The 24,517-nt window shown below is 41.0% G+C and overlaps 1 long non-coding RNA gene across 1 annotated transcript; it reads right to left on the reverse strand.

The window, feature by feature from the left end:
- Nucleotides 1–4,683: 4,683 nt before the first annotated feature.
- On the reverse strand, nt 4,684–17,719 carry LOC121818536 (uncharacterized). The gene is made up of 3 exons (XR_006058504.2): nt 17,588–17,719; nt 15,325–15,414; nt 4,684–6,425 (listed from the first exon to the last, which is right to left on the reverse strand). It is a non-coding gene; the product is annotated as an uncharacterized LOC121818536 (long non-coding RNA).
- Nucleotides 17,720–24,517: the final 6,798 nt, after the last annotated feature.

A 24,517-nucleotide genomic window follows, 5' to 3' on the forward strand; every position in this document is an offset into this window, starting at 1 on the left:
GACTCACGTCCATTGAGTCAGTGATGCCATCCAGCCATCTCATCCTCAGTAGTCCCCTTCTCCTCCTGCCCCCAATCCCTCCCAGCATTAGAGTCTTTTCCAATGAGTCAACTCTTCGCATGAGGTGGCCAAAGTACTGGAGCTTCAGCTTTAGCATCATTCCTTCCAAAGAAATCCCAGGGCTGATCTTCTTCAGAATGGACTGGTTGGATCTCCTTGCAGTCCAAGGGACTCTCAAGAGTCTTCTCCAACACCACAGTTCAAAAGCATCAATTCTTCAGCACTCAGCTTTCTTGACAGTCCAACTCTCACATCCACACATGACTACTGGAAAAACCATAGCCTTGACTAGATGGACCTTTATTGGCAAAGTAATGTCTCTGCTTTTGAATATGCTATCTAGGTTGGTCATAACTTTCCTTCCAAGGAGTAAGTGTCTTTTAATTTCATGGCTGCAGTCACCATCTGCAGTGATTTTGGAGCCCCCCAAAATAAAGTCAGCCACTGTTTCTACTGTTACCCCATCTATTTCCCATGAAGTGATGGGACCAGATGCCATGGTCTTCATTTTCTGAATGTTGAGCTTTAGGCCAACTTTTTCACTCTCCACTTTCACTTTCATCAAGAGGCTTTTTAGTTCCTCTTTACTTTCTGCCATAACGGTGGTGTCATCTGCATATCTGATGTTATTTATATTTCTCCCAGCAATCTTGATTCTAGCTTGTGCTTCTTCCAGTCCAGCGTTTCCCATGATGTACTCTGCATAGAAGTTAAATAAGCAGGGTGACAGTATACAGCCTTGACGTACTCCTTTTCCTATTTGGAACCAGTCTGTTGTTCCATGTCCAGTTCTAACTGCTGCTTCCTGACCTGCATACAGATTTCTCAAGAGTCAGGTCAGGTGGTCTGGTACTCCCATCTCTTTCAGAATTTTCCACAGTTTCTTGTGATCCACACAATCAAAGGCTTTGGCATAGTCAATAAAGCAGAAATAGATGTTTTTCTGGAACTCTCTTGCTTTTTCCATGATCCAGCAGATGTTGGCAATTTGATCTCTGGTTCCTCTGCCTTTTCTAAAACCAGCTTGAACATCTGGAAGTTCACGGTTCACATATTGCTGAAGCCTGGTTTGGAGGATTTTGAGCATTACTTTACTAGTGTGTGAGATGAGTGCAATTGTGTGGTAGTTTAAGCATTCTTTGGCATTGCCTTTCTTTGGGATTGGAATGAAAACTGACCTTTTCCAGTCCTATGGCCACTGCTGAGTTTTCCAAATTTGCTGGCAACTTGAGTGCAGCGCTTTCACAGCAACATTTTTCAGCATTTGGAATAGCTCAACTGGAATTCCATCACCTCCACTAGCTTTGTTCATAGTAATGCTTTCTAAGGCCCACTTGACTTCACATTCCAGGTTGTCTGGCTCTAGATGAGTGATCACACCATCATGATTATCTGGGTCATGAAGATCTTTTTTGTACAGTTCTTCTGTGTATTCTTGCCACCTCTTCTTAATATCTGCTGCTTCTGTTAGGTCCATACCATTTCTGTCCTTTATTGAGCCCATCTTTGCATGACACGTTCCCTTGGTATCTCTAATTTTCTTGAAGAGATCTCTAGTCTTTCCCATTCTATTGTTTTCCTCTATTTCTTTGCATTGATCACTGAAGAAAGCTTTCTTATCTCTTCTTGCTATTCTCTGGAACTCTGCATTCAGATGCTTATATCCATCCTTTTCTCCTTTGCTTTAAAATAAGCTTTTAAAAGAAGAAAAAGGGTAGATAAGGAATAAAAGGAAAGTTCTCAAATATGGCCTTTGGAGAGCACCCAACTGATCCCATTGACCCCCCAATCCTTGGCTTGGATTCAGGTGGAAGAAGCCAGAATTGGGCCTCTTAATCCAGCCAGTGTCCAAGAATTGGGACCCTGATTGCCCACAGGGGTATGTTGGCAAGAGTCATTTAAGAAAGAACTGTTTGATGGAAATAATGTGTGCTATGTGCTGTTAGCTTTTCAATTTGGCTACATGGTTAGCAAATTTTAGTTTCTTAATTAATAAAATTTATTTTTAGAAATGTTTTGGTGTCACAGAAAAATTGAGTGCAAAGTACAGAGCATTATCATATACCCCATCCCTTGACCTTCCCCACTTTCAATATCCTGGCAAATTCTAGTTTTCCCCTCCCCCCCAATAATACTTTGGTGCTAAAGGATTATTTATTGGGAAGTGGGATTTGTAGCAGGTTTGAATTTTGCATCAAGCTTGGCATGAAGTAAAAGCAGAATCTACATATGGATATAATCGGATATCAAGGCTTTATTTATAATGGTGTTAGATTAAATATGAATTTGATGTACATGAATTCAAATGTCTGATCTGACAGGAAAAAACATAGAGGAAGAGAGAAAAGCAAAGAGATAATGATATGAATGTTAGAAAATTCCATCCCCTCTTCAATAATAACAAATTTATATCTGAGAGTGAGCATGACAAGGGGGATATAGGATAAAATGTCTTTGCTGGACACACTGACAAGTAATATGTATATGTCTCCTTTCTGTTGAAAATTTTCAATGGTAATTTTACAATACTAAATTAGTCTTTCGTTACCTAGGTGAAAAATTATCTGCAAATCATATCATCTCCAAATAGGAAGTTTTCTCCTTTCTAATTCATGTCTCTTTTAGAATATTTGTACCTCACTTTCTTTTTCTTAATATATAGATTGGAAATTCTGGTTTGAATAATGGATGTGAAAGCAAGTATTCTATTCTTGTTCCTAATTTACTTACTATAGATATTTTTCATCATGTTAAGAATCTATTTTTCTAGTGTTGATTCATAAAGTTTTCTTTTTTTTTTTTTAAAGAAAAATAGATTCTCTAGGCCAGAATCCTAGAGAGGGTAGCTTTTTCCTTCACTAGGGGATCTTCCCAACCCAGGGATCAAAGCCAGGGCTCTAGTATTACAAGCAGATTCTTTACCAGCTGAGCCACAAGGGAAGCCCAAGAATACTGGAGCGGGTATCCTATCTCTTTTCCAGGAGATATTCCCAACTCACGAATCGAACTGGGGTCTCCTGCATTGCAGACAGATTCTTTACCAACTGAGTTATCAGGGAAGCCCTTGTAAATGTTATCAAGTATCTTTTCAATACCGATTGAGGTGATCTCATACTTCTATGCTTTGACTAATTTTATAAATTATATGCTTTTTTCTTTGATAGTTCATCATGCTTACATTTGTAAAGTCAACCTGGCAATGGTATATTATTACTATGGACTTTAAGGTTTGAATTATTTATATTTTTCACATCTATATTCCCAAGTGAGATTTGTCTGTGTTTTCTTTCTTTGTCAGATTTTTGGATTAACTGTCTTTTATCTTTTCTGCCTCATTTTGTCTGATTTGATATCTAAAAAGTTCTTTTTAATTCTATTATTGTTTTTAAAGTATAATTTTCATAAAGTTGAGCATAAACATAACCTATAGTTCATCAGTTCTACTATTGGATAGAAACTATTTAAACCAAGTCTATTCCAGTTCAGATTGTTATTGCCCCATAATAATGCATATGTGTATTAGAAGACATATGAAGAATGTTTATGGTAATATTGTTTATAATGGAAAAATATTGGGAACCATTTAATTGCAAATAATTGTAAAATGAAAAATACATTGTATATGCAATATTATACATCACCATGAATTACTTTCAAAAACAAAATGCTGTGTAAAAAACACATAAGGAAGAATATATAAGATATGACTCAATTTACATAAAAGCTCAAAACAAGCAATACTAAATAGCATATTGTTTGGGGATTTATTCATATGTCTGCATGAAGAAATTACAAAGAAAGGGGAAAAAATGCTTAATACATAATCCAGAGAGTAAAGACAAGGGTCACAGATATGGGTGAGGGGGAGCGCTCTAGGGGGTTTCAAAATTACTTGCAACTTTCTTTCCAAGGTCAAACTATGGATAAATGGATGTTTATGTTATTGTTATTGCTTTTGAACTGTCAATTTACATGTGTATGCTCTTTTGTATATCTTACTGTATTAGCTTCCTAAGGCTATTGTTACCAATTGTTACAAAGTAGGCATCTTTCTAGGAACAAAATCAAACTGTCAGAAAGGCTCAACTTCTTCTGAAGGCTCCAGTGGGAAAGTCTTCCTTGCTTCTTAGCTTCTAGAGGCTCCCAGCAATCTCTGGTTTGTATGTGTATACCTCCTATCTCTGCTTCCATATTTATATGGCCTCCCCTGGGTGGGTTTCTATGTATCTCTTCTTCCTTTAAGTACACCACCCTGTAAGGCCTTTCTGTAAGGCCCACCCTAATCCTCTAAGACTTCATCTTAATTTAACTAATTACATCTAATTACATCTGCCAAGATTCTACTTCTAAAGTGATCAGTTCTGAGGTTCTGGGTGGATGTGAGGTTTGGGGGAACATTATTTAACCCAATATTTAGGTATATAATTTGTTGTTGTTGTTGTTGTTTTTTAAATATAAATTTATTTATTTTAATTGGAGGTTAATTACTTTACAGTATTGTATTGGTTTTGCCATACATCAACATGAATATGCCACAGGTATACACGTGTTCCCCATCCTGAACCCCCCTCCCTCGTCCCTCCCTGTACCATCCCTCTGGGTCATCTCAGTGCACCAGCCCCAAGCATCCAGTATCATGCATCGAACCTGGACTGGCGATTCGTTTCATATGTGATATTATACAGGTTAGGTATATAATTTTTTAAGGAGATACATTTAAAAACAAAAACAAGGAAAGGAGGGTGGATTGAATTGGGAGATTGGGATTGATGTATATACACTATTGATACTATGTATAATTAATGAAAACCTACTGTATAGCTCAAGGAACTCAGTGCTCTGTGGTGACCTAAATGGGAAGGAAATCTCCCCCAAAGAAGGGATATATGTACATGTAGAGTTGATTTCACTTTGCTGTATGGTGGAAACTAATGCAACATTGTAAAGCAACTCTTCTCCAATAAAAATTAATTAAGAAAAAAAAGCAGAGTAGTATAAGGCTATGAGCTTGGGAAAAACTTTAGCTTAATTTGAGTGTTTCTCATTCATTTTATTTTTATTTTTATTTTTTTAAAATTTTTATTTTTACTTTATTTTACTTTACAATACTGTATTGGTTTTGCCATACATTGACATGAAAACTAAATGATTTTTGCTCTTATAAAAATTATGCTCTTCCTCTGCAACCTAAGTGCACCATTTCCTTTTTCTCTAGTCATGCTGCATTGCTTCCTAGGCTCCGTGTTGCTTTCTTCTGTTTCTTTGCCATTGAAGCAGTGAAGGGCTAGTTGGGCTTGGCTTCCCTGGCTAGTGGCAGGAGTTGCCTTTGGTTCCTCCCATTGTCTGCCAGAATGCTGCCAGCATCCTCCTTTCAGATCTTAAGGGATGAGGCTGAGTGCTTATGCATCAGTTCAGTTCAGTTCAGTTGCTCACTTGTGTCCGACACTTTGCGACCCCATGAATCGCCGCATGCCAGGCCTCCCTGTCCATCACCAACTCCCGGAGTTCACTCAGACTCACGTCCATCAAGTCGGTGATGCCATCTAGCCATCTCATCCTCTGTCATCCCCTTCTCCTCCTGCCCACAATCCCTCCCAGCATCAGAGTCTTTTCCAATGAGTCAACTCTTCACATGAGGTGGCCAAAGTACTGGAGTTTCAGCTTTAGCTTCATTCCTTCCAAAGAAATCCCAGGGCTGATCTTCTTCAGAATGGACTGGTTGGATCTCCTTGCAGTCCAAGGGACTCTCAAGAGTCTTCTCCAACACCACAGTTCAAAAGCATCAATTCTTCAGTGCTCAGCTTTCTTCACAGTCCAACTCTCACATCCACACATGACTACTAGAAAAACCATAGCCTTGACTAGATGGACCTTTATTGGCAAAGTAATGTCTCTGCTTTTGAATATGCTATCTAGGTTGGTCATAACTTTCCTTCCAAGGAGTAAGTGTCTTTTTATTTCATGGCTGCAGTCACCATCTGCGGTGATTTTGGAGCCCAAAAAAATAAGGTCTGACTCTGTTTCCACTGTTACCCCATCTATTTGCCATGAAGTGATGGGACCAGATGCCATGATCTTAGTTTTCTGAATGTTGAGCTTTAAGCCAACTTTTTCACTCTCCTCTTTCACTTTCATCAAGAGGATTTTTTAGCTCCTCTTCACTTTCTGCCATAAGGGTGGTGTCATCTGCGTATCTGAGGTTATTGATATTTCTCCTGGCAATCTTGATTCCAGCTTGTGCTTCTTCCAGCTCAACATTTCCCATCACCATCACACTTGGCTAACTGTGCAGGCATCTTCTCTCCCTATAACTGTTGAATAACTGTCTGCAATGTGATTCGTCTCGAAACAATCCGTCATTCTTTCTGCATCAAAAACAGTAAAGAAAAATTTGCTGTTTCTGCAGGACACTTTTCCAATGGCCATTCCTGACTCCCCACCTGTCTCTTCCATATCTCACACCTTAGAAGTGACCATTTTCTGCCTTGTCTATTTCATCTCCTAGTCAGATGGTCTTCTACATAGTTACAACCTCAGAATGCTGCAGGAGGCAACTGACAATGCAGTTTAGGGAAGGGAGGCCTCGGCCCAATATGAAAAAAATAGTCTGATATTTTTGCTTCTTTTTTATTAAATTTTGGAAAAATATGAAAAGAAAAGTTATGTAAATATTTGCTTTGATCATTTGAAATTTTCTTGGCCTCAGCTTTCAGAAAGCTTTGTGGTTAAACTTGGAATGTAATGCAATTCCAAAACTGCTAGAAATGTATTTTCTAAAGTCCTAAGGATGTAAAATTGTTCCTTTGCATTTATTTTTGTCATTGTTTAGTTTATATACATATTCAAATGTGCACATGTACATTTTTAAGCTACTGGATAACAAAAATTTTAAATCTATGATATTGTGTAGCAGTAGTTTGTTCATTTTCATTGTTAAACATTATTACATTATATAAAATATATCATAATCCATTTTACTCTTGAAATTTTTATTATGGTAAAGTATATATAACATATTTATATATGGTTAAATTTACCATTTTAACCATCTTGAAGTGTTTAGTTCAGTGGCATTAAGTATGTTTAAACTGTTGCACAACCATTCACCACCATCTATTTCCTGAAATTTTCATCATCCAAACTGAAACTCCATACCCATTAAACAATAATTTCCTGTTCCCCTTTCTCCCAATGCCTGCCAACTACCATTCTACTTTTTACCCCTGTGAGTTTGACTACTGTAGGGACCTCAGATAAGTGGAATCATAAAATATTTGTCCTTTTGTATCTGGCTTATTTCAATTAACATGTTTTCAAGGTTCATATATGTTGGGATATATATAAGACTTACCTTCCTTTTAAGGCCGAATAAAACTATTTTGTAGATATCCATTCATCTATTAATGGGCACTTGGCTTGCTACCATTTTTTGACTATTGTGAATATTGTTCATATGAACATGAGTGTACCAATATCCACTCAGATCTCTGCTTTCTATTATTTTGAGTATCCATAAGTGGAATTAAAATAATTCTATGTTTAATTTTTTGAGGAATTACCATACCATTTTCCACAGTGGCTGCAGCATTTTACATTTCTATCCCTCCGTTCTACTGTTGATGGACATTTGGGGGGGTTGTTTCTAGTTTGGGCTGCTATGAATAATACTAAAAGCAAGCTTATACATGTACATTGGTGCACCTATATACACATTTTCATTGAGTATATGCAAGAAACAGGATTGTACATTTGCTTATTCACCCTAACAGAGAATCCCAGACCTTCTCCAAAGTACCAGTACCAACTGACGCTACTGCCAGCACTGTGAGAGTTCCATTTGTTTCCATTTTTGCCAACTTAGCATTGTCAGTTGTTAAAATGTTAGCCATTATGATGAGTACGTAGTATAGCTCATTGGGACTAATGATGCCTAGTATCTTTCATATGTTTATTGATCATTTGGGTAGACTCTTTCATGAGTGTCTGGTTTAAAGCTTTTGCCTTAAAAAACTTGGATTGCCTGTCTTTTTCTCATTGATTTTAAAGAATTTTTTGTTATATTCTGAATATTAGTTTTTTTGTTGGATATATGCTTTGCAGATATATTTTCCTACGCTGTGGCTTGCCTCTTCACTTATGTACTATACCTTTAAAAAACATACTTGTCCCTATATACAGTTTCAATCACAATGTAGAATTTTTTCACTTACATTTCTAATTGGTTATTGTTAATCTGCATAAAAAATGTTAATTTATAATATTTATTTTGTAATTAGCTCCTTTATCAAATTAATTCTGTTTTATTCAATAATGTCATCTAAAAGGAAGAAAGATATTTATCTTCTTTTTCATGTTTTGTTTATTTTGCTTTTGGGCATTAGCTAAATGTTTCTAAACATTATTGAGAAGTAGTGGTCATAATGTACATTCCTATCTTGGTCCTGATTTTAATGGGAATGACTTTAGTAACTCACTGTTTAGCATATAATTTGCTGTGGTCTTTTCCATTTTATATTGTATGTAGTTATGGCCTCAGAATGATGTAGAAAGTAAAGTGCTAATTAGAATTGGCGGAAGGGTCCAGTATTGTACTAGAGCCAAATATTTGAGTCCTCTGTTTCCATTGAGAAGGAAATGGCAACCCACTCCATTATTCTTGCCTGGAGAATCCCATGGACAGAGGAGCCTGGCAGGCTACAGTCTACGGGGTCGCAAGAGTCAGACAAGATTGAGCTACTAAGCACAGCTGTTTCCATTAAAATAAACTTCCTTTAAGGTAGTGTCTCTCAAAAGTTTTTAATCATTTTGACCTATCATATTTCAGCCTCAGTTTTTTCCATATATATTTGGAAAGCAATGCTTACAATTTTAAGTATGTTATGTATTTTTATGTATGTTTACCTTTTTACGTATGAGTCTGGTGTTTTCTATTCTATTTTCATTTAAAATGTATTGGTTGAAAGTGAAGTTGCACAGTCATGTCCGACTCTTTGCGACCCCATGGACTGTAGCCTACCAGGCTTCTCCATCCATGGGATTTTCCAGGCAAGAGTACTGGAGTGGGTTTCCCTTTCCTTCTCCAGGGGATCTTCCTAACCCAGGAATTGAACCCAGATCCCCTGCATTGCAGGCAGTCGCTTTACCCTGTGAGCCACCAGGAAGCCAGACCTACTTAATTGATTTTGTGAACCATTAATAGCTTGCGATCCATTGTTGGAAACATTCTTTCCTAAGTTAATGTGTCTCTTTCCTAGCTGGTGGGCTAAGAAAAGGTCCTATGGATAATAATTCAGAGAAACAAAGGGAATACTTGAGGACACATTTGTTAATACTTCATAATACTATCCTGTTGCACTATTTAAAAACTGGAAAAGTTCAGAGGTTTTTGAAAATGACTTACATGAAATTCTTAGCTTTAATCACACTTGATGGCTCAGTTTCTTGAGTGAGTTGAAACATTGTTACTGAACTGATGACCATTTATTTACAAATTATACTTTTTCATATGTCATTGTGAAAACGGTTTCTGATTAAGTAATAAAAAGGTCAGTAATAGCTGTATTAGTCAACTATTGATGTGATAATATGGCATAAAAATGACTCCAGAATCTCGGTGGTGTACAACAACAAACATTAATTTCTCCACCCACAAATCTGTAGATTAGTGGGAACAGTTCTACTCTAGGCTCAGAGTTGGGTTCAAGTCTGTTACTTATTTTTGAGATCACAGAGCAGCTGTAAAGCACATGCTTTCCTCATGGAAGATGGCAGAAGTACAAGACAGGGAGCAAACTTATAGGAAATCATTAAAGGCCTCTGCTCTGAAATGGCACACTGTCATTTTGTTGACATTCTGTCAGCCAAAACAAGTCAAATGCCTGGGCCTACCATCAATGGGATGGAGAAGTGCACTGTGGAGTCAGCTGACAAAGATGAGGGGGAAAGAAAGAACTCAGAGCCAATAATTCACCCTCTTACATTAGGTAGCAGTTCCAGAACCGCATTTATTCTGTTCACTTATATCTGTAGTCAGAATGGTCACTGCTCAAAATAAGAAATACATTGGCCCTTTATTTCATTATGAGAAAATTTAATTCCTTGATAAAGTGTTTTTCTTGAAAAAAAAAAAAAAGATTACATTTGCATTGTATAAGCAATTATTTTCCAGTATATTTTTTGAACATTTTAAAAAGAAGTTTTTTAATCTTATGCAAGGTAGCCAAGGAAATGTGTCCTTTGGGTAGTTGTTATACTGCATTTTTTTAGCTTCAGTGCATGCTGCATTTCTGGTAAATATCCAACCATGGAAGAAAAAAAAATTAATGATCTCATGTAGGAAGAAAAGGCCTCTTTCCTAATTCCCTTTATGATGAAGTTCTTAACTTTAACTATACCATATCTTTCCTTGTGGGGCCACACAGTTATTTAATCAATAGAAGCTCTACAAATTGTTATCTCCTACTTTGATTCCTGTCTTGAATTCAGTTGTAGAAGAATTTCTCAGTGTAATTAAAAATGTGTAAGTCAACAAGTGAAGCTGAACGATGGGAAAAGCCAGTATAAAGTCAATTCTGTGATGCCTTCAATGCTGTCTATTGGAGTTGGCAGACCCATGGCCCATGGGCCAAATGTGGCCAACGATGTATTTTTGAGAGTGAAGTATTACTGAAACACAGCCATTGGAATTCACTTAGATGTTGTCTAGGACTACTTTTGTAAGCCATTGGCAGGGTTGAGTACTTGCGACAAAGACCATATGGCCCACACAGAGGCTAAGATATTTGCTATCTGGTCCTATACAGAAAAATCTGACAGCTCCCCCTCTATATAGTTATCATAGTTAAAATGTAAATATTACAGTTTCTAAAATGTAAATATTACAAAATATAAATGCTTTTGATTTCTTAAAACACTAAGTTCCTGTGTTTTATCCTTGTATCCACTGAAGGTCTGGTATTTTTGAGGAATATCTGACAACCCTCTTTTAGGACAGATGAGTAGCAATGAGCATGGGTGGGGTCACGCTTGGTAACAAACAACCCCCAACTCTCAGAGCCTTAACATAGTAGGTTCAATTCTCACTGTTTCTGAGTACTCACTGTAGGCTTCAGACTGTTGGAGAAGCCATTATCTGGAGAGCTTCCGGTCACATCAGCCAAAGCAAAAGGAGTGTGGCTACTTGTGTCCTGGGTGTTAAAGCTTCCGACCAGAAGTGACACACATCACTTTTCTCAGGCCGGTGAGTCATATGGCTATATCTAATCTCAAGGGATTGGAGAGGCACAGTCCTATCATATGGGCTTCTCAGGCGGCACTAGTGGTAAGGAACCCGCCTGCCAATGCAGGAGATGCAAGAGACACGGGTCTGATCCCCAGGATTGGGACGATCCCCTGGAGAAGGAAATGGCAATCCACTCCAGGACTCTTGCCTGGAAAATCCCACGGACAGAGGAGCCTGGTGGGCTAAGTCCATGGCATCACAAAGGAGTCGGACATGGCTGAACGACTCACACACACACACAATCCCATCATAGATCTAGGAAAGAGAGTGAAATACTTGGTAGGCAGCACTAGTGACTGCTACTGTATGTTACAGAGATCATTTCAGAGACTAATTTCTTTGCAGTAGGAGACTGGCTACCAGCTTCTTGGGAAGCACAGGCCAATGTCTCCAAGGTGGAGTTTTACAAGGAAAAGGGATGGGTAACATAAATTCTTTTTACTTCCTTTCTCTGCTCTTCTGTTTCAGGGCTTCTTCTATGCTTTGGTTGCTACAAATTTTGCACAGAGAACACTGGATGATTAATTTCCTTTGTTACCAGTTTTATAGCACCTTTGCATCTGTTTGGCTTCACAAGTATTTGATGTGCTGTTGAGATGCTGAAATTTAGAGTCACTTGCTGGCTTCCAACTTACCTTGAAAATTTTGCTCTTCTTATAAAATTCTATGTTGGGCCAAACTAAAAACACTTTAAAGTACCTGAAAAAGCAAGTTGATGAAACCCATCACCTAGTGGCTAATTTTCAAACTAGTACTGGAAATGAATCTATTTGCTTATTTTTTTCACCTCAAAGTATTGTTCAGGGACAGACATAGTGCATCAAAATTGCTAGAAATTGAACCCAAGTAAATTTGATGCTTCAATTACTTGGAACTTCTGTTTTGAAGAAGGTATTTTGTTTTCTCTTCCCAAATCTTCTAAATGGCTCCAGAGAGAACAGCCCTATGGTGTATAATGGACATATCCAGCCCAGTGTCTCCGTCTAGAAGAGGATGTCAAGAGGAACTGAGGTCACCTTGACCATTTTCTATCGAAAGTCCATGGAAGGAAGCTGTGGGAACTGAAATGCCTCTGCTTTAGGGGTCTGTGTGTCAGTTGTAGATGATTGGGTTTTATTGAATCTGGTTTCTAGAAAGTTCCACATAGCATTTATGTTCACTCTCTCCTTTTCTTGATTATGGAGTTAACATTGGAGACCCAAGGGGTTAAACCATGCCTCATCCAGACAACTCAGAACCTGTTAGTAGAAACCAATATTCTAACTCGTGGAATCAAGAGTAAACAGGACCATGAGCCCCAGGTGGCTACAGGTTTTTGATGGGTGAGCAAAGAGTGCTGGGCACAAGGTAGGAACTCAAACTCTGAACAAATGTCTCCAAGCTGAGAGGCAAGACTGAAGTTGAAATTAAAGAGCCAGGAGATCACTGAGAGGCAGAGATGAGATTTGGAGAAGGGAAAGTAGGGGAAAGAGAAGTTCCGCGTATTTTCTGTGGCTGGATGGGTGTTTGCAGCTAGCCTGGGTGTCATGTGTCCTTGGCTCAAAGATGTGTCAGGTTGATTTCAAAGGCAAGAGATAGGACAGATAAAAAAGGTTTTTAAAAAACTTAAGTAAAATGGATTTTATTTTGTGAATTTATATTTTAGGAGTCAGAAGCATTGATGTAATTTTTTAATATTGTGCCTTCATTTTTTAAAACAAAAAAAGTACACATTTAATTTATAAATGAAGATGGTTAGGTCCTTGCAAGAACTCAGTGAAGGAACTTCTCCAGGAAGAGAATAAAGAAAATAGGAATTAGGGGTCTGACCCTGACCCCATTTCTGATGGCTGATCTCTAGTTTTTACTGACTCCTCTGTCCATGGAGTTCTCTGTCCATGGAGTTCTCCATGGACAAGAATGGCAAGAATTCTCCATTGCAAGAATACTGGGATGGGTAGTCATTCCCTCCTCCAGGGGATCTTCCCAAACCAGAGATAGAACGCAGGTCTCCTTATTGCAGGCACATTCTTTACCATCTGAGCCACCAGGGAAGCCCTTTATTGACACTGGCTGCTGGAAAGCCCTGTAAGTTATTGTCTCTATGCATAGACCTGCTTGTATGTAGTTCTTCATTTCAATAGCTATGTCTTTAATCTCTGTGTTTATGATGCCAAAAAATTCGTCACACTATCTGCAGTTTCAAAGGAATTTCATACACCAATATGTGTTTCTTGAAGGAGGCATTATCCTATTTTGGAGGTCAGCAAGGATGAGAAAGATTAGATGACTTTAGTTTCCACAGAAAGTCATGGGACTGTGGCTAGGACCCTAAATGTCTACAGTTCAGTAGTGTGTCCAAGATGCTAACTGCTATGATGCTCCCAAGTGGGGGGGGGGTGCTCCTGGGTTAGCTCCCGAAGACCATGTTGCACAGCCTGGGTGAGTCATGCAGCCCAGTGCTCAGTTCCTGGAGCACAGAGAGCTGAGTGCCCCACTTGTTACCTCTGCTTTTCTCTTGCTGCTCTGACAGGAAGTCAGGTGGCCACTGGGAGACTGCTGTTCTGTGCTCTGAGGAATAGCAGCAAAGTTTATCTAAAGGCAGCCACAGAGAGGCAAGTAGGAGTATTCTAGCAACAGCTGTGAATCCTTCATGATGAATGCTTTGGAGACCCAGGTGGTATGTTTAGTCTTTTTGTTTTTCTCACTCTTGAGAAAAGCTGAAGATAAAATAATGGGAGATGAGATACTTTGTGTACAGGAGATGGTGTTAACTTATCTAAAAATGACCCTGAGCAGTGTGACCTCAGGGTGGGGTGGGATATTTAATGCTGTATATCCAGACAGTAGCTATGGAGTCAATTTTTCTTTGGCAAGGGATACATTTAAGTTTTTAAAAAAATTTTCATGGGAGTTTAATTTGACCTGCTTCTGGTGATTATGAGTTGTTGAATATTGAGGTGGAAATGCTGAGGGTTTTCAGAGTACCGTTAGGGACTTACTCATCCTGAGATGTGTGAGTACCCAGGCATCACTTCCTCCTGGGTGGATGTAATTGCATTTGGGCTCACTTTTCAAGAGGCCTCTTTCCAGGGTCAAATTTATGGTGGGGGACAAAATAATCTAGCCTGATACTTTCTTGGATGTTGATGTCCCACTGGCTTGGAGGTGAGCCCTTCCCTGGGCCAGGTCTGGAAGGTTCACATGTCTGCCATTTTGGAGCTGTGGGCAGAGAGCCTGTTTCTTCAGGACACATAAGAAGGTAACCTGGAAACCTGGAGGCCAGAGCCAAGTGAGGCAGCACTCAGTGACAATGACTCTGTGGCTGTTTCCCAGAGAACTTTGACCTCTTGTGGAAATTGATCATAGGAGAATGACTGTTGCTATGGATACTTACTGGTCTAATCTATCCCTCTAGCCACCTGTTTGTAGAAACTGCCCTCCTCCTGTCCTGTCCCTGAGGTTCAGCTGGCCTTGCCCACCTGGATACACCTGATTGTCCTGGGGTTAGCACTGGACTAAGGTGAACCAATGGATTTCTTCTTGGTGTTTCCTGACTTTGAACCAGAGTGAATGTCTGGTCTCTCTTTCTCTTAGGCTGCTAAAGCTACCAAATGAAATGCTCAGAAACTGTCGGAAGCTTGTTATCCTCTCTACAGAGAAAGCAGACAATCAACAAGAAAGAGACACAGGCAGGGAGAGTGGGAGCCTGCACGGCTTGAGAGGGCCTGATCCTCATCCCCTGGAGATCCAGACATAGTCTCCTGTCTTAGACATCTATGAGGTCATCTATGATCTTTCTAGTAAGTTCCTGCTTTTGCTTAGACCAGGTTAGGCTGGTTTCTGGCTGTTGTCAACCATGGGTTTTGAGGTTGTCGTGTTTTCTCATAGAAAGGTACGCTCCTGAGGTTAGAAGTGACGCTTAAACTATTCCTTCACTCCTACAGTGTGGTTGCACATCCAGGAGCAGCAGATGTGTTTGTTGAATAACTAACCAAACTTACCACAAGGGCCCTGGTTAGCTCAGGCCATCCAGAAACTTCCTGGCTCCATGTAGTTGAATCTGTAATTGAGGATGACTCTGAGGGTGTCACCTGGCAAAAAAGGATGTGGAAGCAAAATCAAAGTGTAAAAAACACAGATGGGGAATGCTGGTTTTCCCTAAAAGCCACCTCCCCTGCTTCTGGAACCCCAGGCTTTAAGCTGGGAACCCAGTGGCCTAGCCAAAAGACATCATTTTCCAGCCTCCACTGTTGGTGATGTGAGCAGAACTGTTGTATGGAGCCTCCTAAGAACCTCCTTCAAAAGGCAGGCAACTTGTACGCTCTGTCCCCTCTCCATCCAACTCTGTGGAATGTGGCTGTGAGAGCCAGTGCCCTAGCCACCCCAGTGAACCATGAGGAGGAGGCCAGGCCGTGGAGACAGCAAAGCGGTGAAATGAGTCCCTAAGAACACCATGAACAGAGCGCCCCAGCCAGTCCTGTGCTCTACCTCTGGAGCCCTGCTTGAGGGATAAACGCTTCGTGATCTCCCTTTAACCACTGTTCATTTGGGATTCTCTTACTTGAAACATTACATAATCCTAGCTGATAGTAGACACTGAGCAGTAAGCATTCTTCTCCTATTTCCAGAAGTGATGAGCGATCCATGGGAATTATTTATATTGATAATAGGAGAGAGCAAGAACGACGTTTCTCCCCAAATGTGTCTCTGGATTTTAAAGAATACAAATTGAATACAGTGGTGGGCTGGGTCATGAATAAAATGAAGCATCGTCCTCTATTCTTCTCACCCATTTCCTGCTTTTAGAAGGTAATGGGATGGACTCTTTAGAGTTTGAATAGCTTTAGAAAAAAGCTCCTGGAGATTTTATTGACTCAGTGCCCTTAACATACACAGCCGTAGAGCTGCTAGGCTTCATTTTTAATGACCATGACCCATTTTTAAAAAGGGAAGGCCCTTTAGAAAAACAACTTTCCAAACTGCCTGGGCTTCCTTATAAATGAATCAATGCAGACAGTGCTCTCTCCATTAAGGCAACATACACCCCAATAAAAGAGGATGAAAACACTTTTAAGCTATAAAATAATATACAAATCAAAGGTATTGTTATAAGATTTTCTTTATTTCTTTATTTATTCTTTATTTTTTATTTATATATTTTTATTTATTAATTTATTTGGCTGTGCCAAATAGCACATGAGTTATTTGATCTTCATTGAAGCATGCAGAATCTTTAGTTCTGTCATACAGGATCTTTAAAAAAAATTTTTTTTTCAAGTTTGCAAACTCTTAGTTGCAGCATGTGGGATCTAGTTCTCTAACCAGGGATCAGACCCAAGCCCCTTGCATTGGGAGCATGAAGCCCTAGTCACTGGACCACGAGGGAAGTCCCAATCCTAGTCTCTCTAATATCTACTGTGGAATTATTATTACTTTTTCTTTCTGAGCCATAAGGTCTTTATTTAGCTTTTAAAATGTGAATAATACCACCTCCCAGGTTTGTTGTGGGAATTACAGTTTTTTGGGGGGTCTGATTTCTGTCATACATCAACATGAGTTAACCATAGGTGTACATATGTCCCCCTCCCTCTTGAATCTCCCTCCCACCTCCCAAACATTCCCACACTAGGTCATTAAGAGCCCCCGTTAGAGTTTCCTGAGTCACACAGCAAATCCCCCTCGGCCGTCTATCTACATATGTTAGTGCATCTGCATCCGTGGCACTCCCTGCGTTGATCTCACCCTCTTCCTCTCCTCCCCAACCCGTGTCCCTAAGTCTGTCCTCTATGTCTACATCTCCATTGCTGCTCTGTGCACAGATTCATCTCTACTGTGGAATTATTGATAAAAGCATTCAACTGGAAGAGAGGGGGTCTGATTTTTAATGAAGGGCAATTTTCTCTCAAAGTAAGACTCCGTTCTCCCGAGAGTCCAGTTGTGTGTGACAAACTACGGTTTGCCGAACATGTTCCCTTTATCGTAATTATTTTGTTTAATCCTCTTAAGAATTGAATTTTTAATTGCAAAAGAACAGAGGTGCAGAAAGCTTAAGAAATATGCTAAAGTCCAAGTCCCAAGGCTGGGATGGCTGGGATTGCACTTGGCCATGAAATTTGGGAGTGAGGGGTACGTGGGAAGAGGGAGGGAGGAGATCCTGCCCGTTCTCCTGGGGTGAGGAATGTCGGCAGCTCCCCCTCAGATAGTGGGTACATCCATCCCAACAAGCCCGACCAGAGTCATTTCAGCCTGAAATCCCTTTCCCACCTGATTTGACTGGACACACCCCTTTCCTCTGCAGGCACAGTTCGTCCAGATCAACTCCTGGCATTCTGGGCACATCTGCAGAGCTTGCAGTAACAGCCTCTCCAGGCAGCTGAAGTGCAGCCGCTTCTTAGCAGATGGTGGTTAATAACAGGCTTTGTTCTCCAGGTCCTTCTATTTTCAGCCACTGAATACGATTTATGAAGAAAAAAATACACACACACCACCATCCCCACCCCCCCAGCCCTTATCAGATCTCTTATAATTATAGAACAAGGTGCCTGCAAACTCCCAGGGAGCTGGTTTCCATGGCAATGACAAGCCATTATATTCTAAAGGCCAAGCTAGAACTCCTCCCCCTCGTCCTCCAGTACTGTGCCTCTTGTTATTGCAGTGTTCCAAAATAAACTTGCTGCCTAATCGTAAATCCCATATAATTAGAGATGAGCTAATCGTCTCCCACTACCTCTGTGCGGCCCACTCATCATGCCAGCAGTTTCTGAAATAGGGATGCTGACGGACTGTTTGATGTCAGAACAGACCTTCCTCCCCCAGGAAATGGGTGCAGCAGAAATCCATGTATGGCTGGGGACCCAGCAGCCGGAAAGAACCTCGGAGCTCAGAGCTTTGTGAGCTGCCTCCCGGGCTTTAGCAAATGAGAGAGAGAGAGAGACATCATGTAGGTAGTATCTGGGCTGTCAGATTGGAGAACCTTACCAGCTCCATGAAGTAAGGGCAGAGACAGTTCACTGGAGGTGGCAGGGAGCCCCACCTCTCATACTTTTTGGCCACCTGATATGACCAGGGAAGAACATGTCACCCTGTGACATTTAGCAGAAAAGAAGTCTTTACCACTGTCCCTCCCAGTTCCCGCCCTGCTCCCTAGCTCCTTCGTAGACATGAGTGTGCTTTTAGCACAATTTGTATCTTGGGCTTGTGTGTTTTGTTCTGTCCAAGAGTGATCATTGTCTAGGTTTCAATGAGTGAGGACTCGGGCATTGTTCTCAGTGAGGAACAGGAGAGGTTCTTGAGAAACTTGACTCTCCTGGGAGCACAGGATAAAAATCAACAAAGGGAACAGCGTTGTTGCAGATGAGAGCTGCCAGGGAAATAAAACAGGGTTGATGTGTTAGAATGTGTTTGGGGTCTGGGGCGCTCATGCAATATCTGAGCAGAGACCTGGGGGACTAGAGGGCCGGTTGCAGTTCACCTGTTCAGAAAGCAGCATCCTCTACATTGAGCTTAAACACCCATCAGGTCCAGCTTGAGCTGCTGTAGGACTTGCTGGCCCTGCCTCCAGGCGATTCGTTTACTGACTCCTATCTGCACCCTTCCAGATTTGCTATCTGTCCCTGTCCATCCAGGTGTCTGCTGCTCACCTTCAGAGCCGCCAAGAGGTCCTCTGGTAGCTTGTGGTCCTAGCCAGTGCTTAGCATGAGACTGGGGAGTGGCAGCGGGTGGCACTTGGTCAGGCTGGGCCTCCCCTGGCTCCCTTCCTGTGGGATCTCTTGGGGTGGGATTGCCTCCATCTTCAAGACCACAGGTGCTGCCAGGGGGTCCCTTCCGAGTTGCCCTCTCTGGGTCCTGGTCCGGGCTCTCTCACCTTGTTCCTCTAGGATCAGGGCTCCTGTTCTAGGATTATGCGTCCTCAGTGTTTCTGGTCCAAGGAGACCCCTTGTTTTCTACCCTTGAAGGCGCTGGCTTTTGCTTCACTGGCCCCAGCCTCCTTTCCGTCATTTCTCTAATTGCTCACCCACTACCCCAAATGCTTTCCTGTTCCTCCTGCCTGTTTTTAATCCCGCTCATTCAAAGATCAGCCCAAGTCTCACTTCCTCCAGATGCCTCCTCCCACCCTCCTTCAATTCTCTAAGAATCAGCCTCCAGGAGTGTAGCAGCTACTTCCTCTTCCCTCACCGTTTCCCGTCTGTGGGTTTTACTTCTCCAGCTAGACTTTCACCTCTGCCAAGGACAGGACTGTTTCAGGATGCCCTTCTTCACGACTCATAGAGTGCCAGGTGCATCTTCCTGCTTGAGGCATTCTCCTCGGGGGCTGTGGTAGGCTGGTGCTGCTTGGGCCCCGCCTCAGCATCTCGGGTGTGAGTGCCAGGGCAGGGAAGCAGATTTAGCTGTTTCATCTGGTATCCTGATGGATGGAAAGCACTACCACGGGCTTGTCCTTCCTTTTTATTTCCTAAGACACGGCAGGCAATTCCAAAGACCTTGTCTGGTTTCCTCCTGAAAATAGTAAATGAAACAAAAGCATGCAGGCTGTTTAGGGAAATACATTGCAAACCCTGTCTACACAGAAAGGAGCAATTAATAGAGTGAAGAGAAGGGGAATTGGAAATCCCAGAGTGAAAGTGTGCATGCGTACTGGGTAATAGGTACAATGAGACAGTGAAAATAAAGAAATGCTTCTAAGAGATCATAATACTTAGGAGGATCATGTAGGGGTCACATTCAATATTTTTAGACTCTTTAGAACCCCAGGAGATGTCAATGAAATCAACAGATTTATGTTGCTTCTTTGGACTGAGGAAAAAAACAAAACAAAACCAAGGCTGATATTTTGAAGTGCTGATAGAGAATAATCTGAAAAAATAATACTCAGAGGGTTGCCCAGGATTAAAATCAGGGGAGAAGGAACAGAAGCCAAAACCTCCAAATCCATTCAGATCAACAAGAAGGGTAGCTTTCCAGCAGGCTAATAAGAAGATTTAAACAAATTAAAACACAATTGTCTGTTAATTGACATTTGTGAATATCTTCGAAGCTTTATTGTGGTAAGGAGCTTTGCAGTATTCTGTCCTGTGCCCAGGTTATCTACAGCAATGTGGGGTTAATTTCTCCGGTCCCTAAGCTGGGGGTAGTTGGAGGTATTGCGGAGATGGGTCAGTTCACTGCAGGTGCAGCTATAAAAGTAGGCTCCAGTGTGATTTTGCTCTAGGTGACATACAGCAAAGGAGCTTGGATGATTTGTCCATCAAGATGAAAAATGTGTGCTTTGGTAATATTTCCTTTTATTAAATGCAAGTATGTTATTTGATGGTCCTTCCTAGTAGAAGATCTTGTTCAGACAATATCCCTGGATTTGGTTCTGGATTTCCTTCCATAGCATGAGGGGAGGAGGACAGGACTGATCTGAGACTTTCCTAACAGGGTAGCACATGAGAGAGGAAAAGAGAACTCTCCTACTTCAACATAGAACAGCACACAGCTCTGGTTTTCTGAGTCCCCATGTGCCAACAGAGATGCCTGGGTGGGCAGCCTCATCCAGAGGACGCATAAGTATCCATCAAGAGCAGAGTGCCAGTTGGTAAAGGAATGACACAGTGGAAGTGGTGATCTGTAACAAAATGGTGCTTTTATGGCAAAGATGAGGCGTATCTCTGGGATCCCCAGTCCCCGGATCATGGACCACTACTGATTAGGAACTGGGTCATACAGCAAGAGGTGAATGACAGGCAAGTGAGCGAAGCTCCATCTTTATTTCCAGTCACTTCCCTTCGCTTGCATTCCCACCTGAGCGGCATAGATTCTCATAGGAGTGCAAACCCTACTGAGCTTGAATCATCCCCAAACCATCCCCCTACCCCCAGTCGGTGGAAAATTTTTCTTCTATGAAACTGGTCCCTCAACAAAGGTTGAGGACTGCTTATGCATCTGATGGAGGGGGTTGGAGCAGCAGCAGAAGATAAAAATTGGCAGATGTCATGTGACAGGTTCAGATGCTCTAAGAACTGATAAGACATAATCTCTGGAATTTCCCAGAAGTACTTGGAGATGGAGGACATTACGAGTGGCTGAGACTTATGTTAGGAGACAAGGAAACATGGATTAGGAAAGTTAGAATGGGGAGAGTCCAGACCAGTGGGGCAGTTGGGAATGCGGTAATAACGGGTTTGAATTTTGTTTGTTGATTTTGAAATAACTTGGACATCCCAGTGAAATGTTCTGTTGTGTTTTTCAGTACAGAAAGGATGATTACATATTTGGAGTTTTAAAATTACTTGTATGTCCTTCAGAAAGGAGATCCTTTAGGTACAAGTTAGTCATTTACACATTAGTATAAACAAATTTTTGCAAATAGGTTTTGTTAGGAGGGCAAAAATAAGAGCCACAGATAACTGGATAACCACTGAAAAAGTGGTTATCACTGAATAGAGAAATTCAGTCACAGAGGAAGCCTGATGTAGGCAAATCTATCTTTACCATAAAGCCCTGGGCCTGCTCTGCTGAGGGCAATTCTCTCTTCATCAGGGCTACCCTTAATCTTATTTCCAAGTTTATGGAGAAATGAATTTATCCAGGCGTATCTCCCTTGGACTCTATTTATTCCATTTTTGGCTGCACTAGTTCTTTGCTGTGTGCTGGCTTTCCCTAGCTGTGGTGAGTGGGGGCTACTCTAGCTGTGTTGTGAGGGCTACTCACTGTGGTGATTCCTCTTGTTGTGAAGCACAGGCCTAGGGTGCACAGGCTTCAGTAGTTGCTGCACCTGGGCTCAGTAGTTGCGGCTTGAGAGCTCAAGCACACAGGCTTAGCAGTTGTGGGGCACAAGATTTTTTGCTCCATGGTATGTGGGTTTTTCCAAGGGACACCAGAAATTGAACTGATGTCCCTTGTATTCCAAGGTGGATTCTTACCACTGGACCATCAGAGATGTCCCTCTTTTAGACTCTTATATCTTATTATAAGAGAAAAGGGAGTGGAGAAGGGAATGGCAAGCCACTCCAGTATTCTTGCCTGGAGAATCCCATGGACAGAGGAGCCTGGTGGGCTACAGTCTGTGGGGTTGCAAAGAGTCGGACACCACTGAGCGACTAACACACACACATCTTATTATCATTCTACTTTTGGTTTCAATATTAATTCTTCTTTCATATTATATTTGCTTTATTGAGATATAGATTACATGTCATAAACTTTACCAATTTTAAGTGTGAAAGTTAATAATTTTAATTAAGTTTACTGAATTGTACAACTATCACCACAACCCAGTTTTAGAACATTTTGCTACCCCTGTGAGATGACTCACACCCATTTAACATTGATTCCCATTCCTATAATTACTTTTTTGTGTATGGAAAATGAAGTTTCAAGACATGTCAAGTTCTTCAGAGAAGTGAGCAAGAACTCAAGAAGTCCTTGAGTTTTAGACTCAGTCTAATTCTACCTCATTCACTATATACTGTGAGTTTATTTAACTATTTTGAACATCAATTACTCATCTGAAAATATGATTAGTAGTATCTAACTTGTAGAAGTTTTCAGATGATCAGAGATAACATGTGAATGGCCTGACATATAATAGGTGTTTGGTCAGATTATGAAATTATCTTATCATGAATACACAGATGCTTGCAAACAATAGAAATTGGTTGGGCCCAAGGACTGAACAATGGGATTCATTATTTTTCTATTTTGTAATTTAACCCATGAAATGGGGTAGGGAGGAGAAAACACAATTCATTTGTAATAGCTGTTTGCTGCTTTGAAAAATTAAATGCACTTTAAAAATCTTAATTTCATTTGATTTATATTGCTCAAAAATCTTTCCTCTTAAAACTACACAGAGATTTTCTTTCCAAATGTCTTGACTCCCACTGACCTCATCCTAACTCTACCCTGTGTTCTACACTTTTGTCTTGCTTTCTTCTGCAAGAGCTTTTAAAAAAAAAATAAGACCCTGGCTTTAGCTCTTCAGAGCCCATTAGTGATTTTCTCTTCTGGTATGAAATTTAAGACCCATAAAATCCAATTACCATTTCCTGTGGAAGTTCCGTCTCTGTGTTCCTATTTCATATTTATTACCATATGAGTCAAGATCACAGTAAGTTGCTCCATTGCCCTGTATTATTGATAGAGTGTCACCTGTTTATGTGGGGATGGTTAGCTCCTGACATGAGTACCTGGAAAACCAAGCATGGCCACCAGGGGGCGGCTTTCTCCCAGAGTCTAGTCCCGGGTCCTAATTTGGAAAAGGAGAGAGGACCAGGGATAAAGCTGCTTCAGCCCTGCTTCTCTTCCTCCCCAAGATACGCTACAGGTGAGGAGCATCTTTATGCCCAAGAGCCAGTCCTTACAGTGGGACAGCTTCCCAAGTGGACAGGAGAAGCATGGGACCTCCTTGCCACCTTTGAAAACTGGGGTCTTCCCTGGCTGCTTCTGGGTAGGGTTTTTCTATCTGCTTCCCGAGAACCACTAGAAGGTGCTTGCTAAATATGTAGATTCTTGGATTTCCTTCTCTAAACAAAGTGAATCAAGATCTCTGAGGATGGGGTTCAGGAGTCTTGGCTGTCTAGATGACCTTAACTGCACACCAGTTAGGACCCTGAAAAAGTATTCTTAGAAAACACTTTAAAAAACCCAGCCCTTCCCTTTCAAAACCCAAACCCAAACAGAAGCCTTCAGAGAATATGCCATCGCCCTAGGTCTCCATGTTCATCTTGTCCACTCTGTGGTGTAGAATAATGCTTCCATCTCTGCCCTAGTTTGAGGGACCCTTGAAGACTACTTTGAATTTCAGAAGTGAGTTTAAGGAAAACAGTGTTGAAATCATTATCAGTATTAATTAGGAGATGTGACTATTTTCTTTGAAAAAGAAATGGATTCTGCATTAATTAGTTTCCTGTGGCAGTTGTACCAAAATACCTTAAGCTGGGTGGTTTAAACAAGAGAGACTTACTTGTTCCCTCAGAATTCTGGAGGCTGGAAGTTGAAATCCGGGGGTCAGGAGGGCCAAGCTTGGCACCCAGGGCTTTCCTCACAGGATCCATGATTTTCTCTTAGCTTCTGAATTGCTAGCAATCCTACATGTTCCATGGTTTGCTGCTGCATAATTTCAATCTCAGCCCCTCCATCACATCATCATCTTCTCTTGCATGTCTATGTCCTCTACTCATAGGAACACAGCCATATTGGATTAGGGCTCAT

This window comes from Ovis aries, chromosome 2 (genome assembly GCF_016772045.2).
Source record: "Ovis aries strain OAR_USU_Benz2616 breed Rambouillet chromosome 2, ARS-UI_Ramb_v3.0, whole genome shotgun sequence".
Lineage (NCBI taxonomy): Eukaryota > Metazoa > Chordata > Mammalia > Artiodactyla > Bovidae > Ovis > Ovis aries.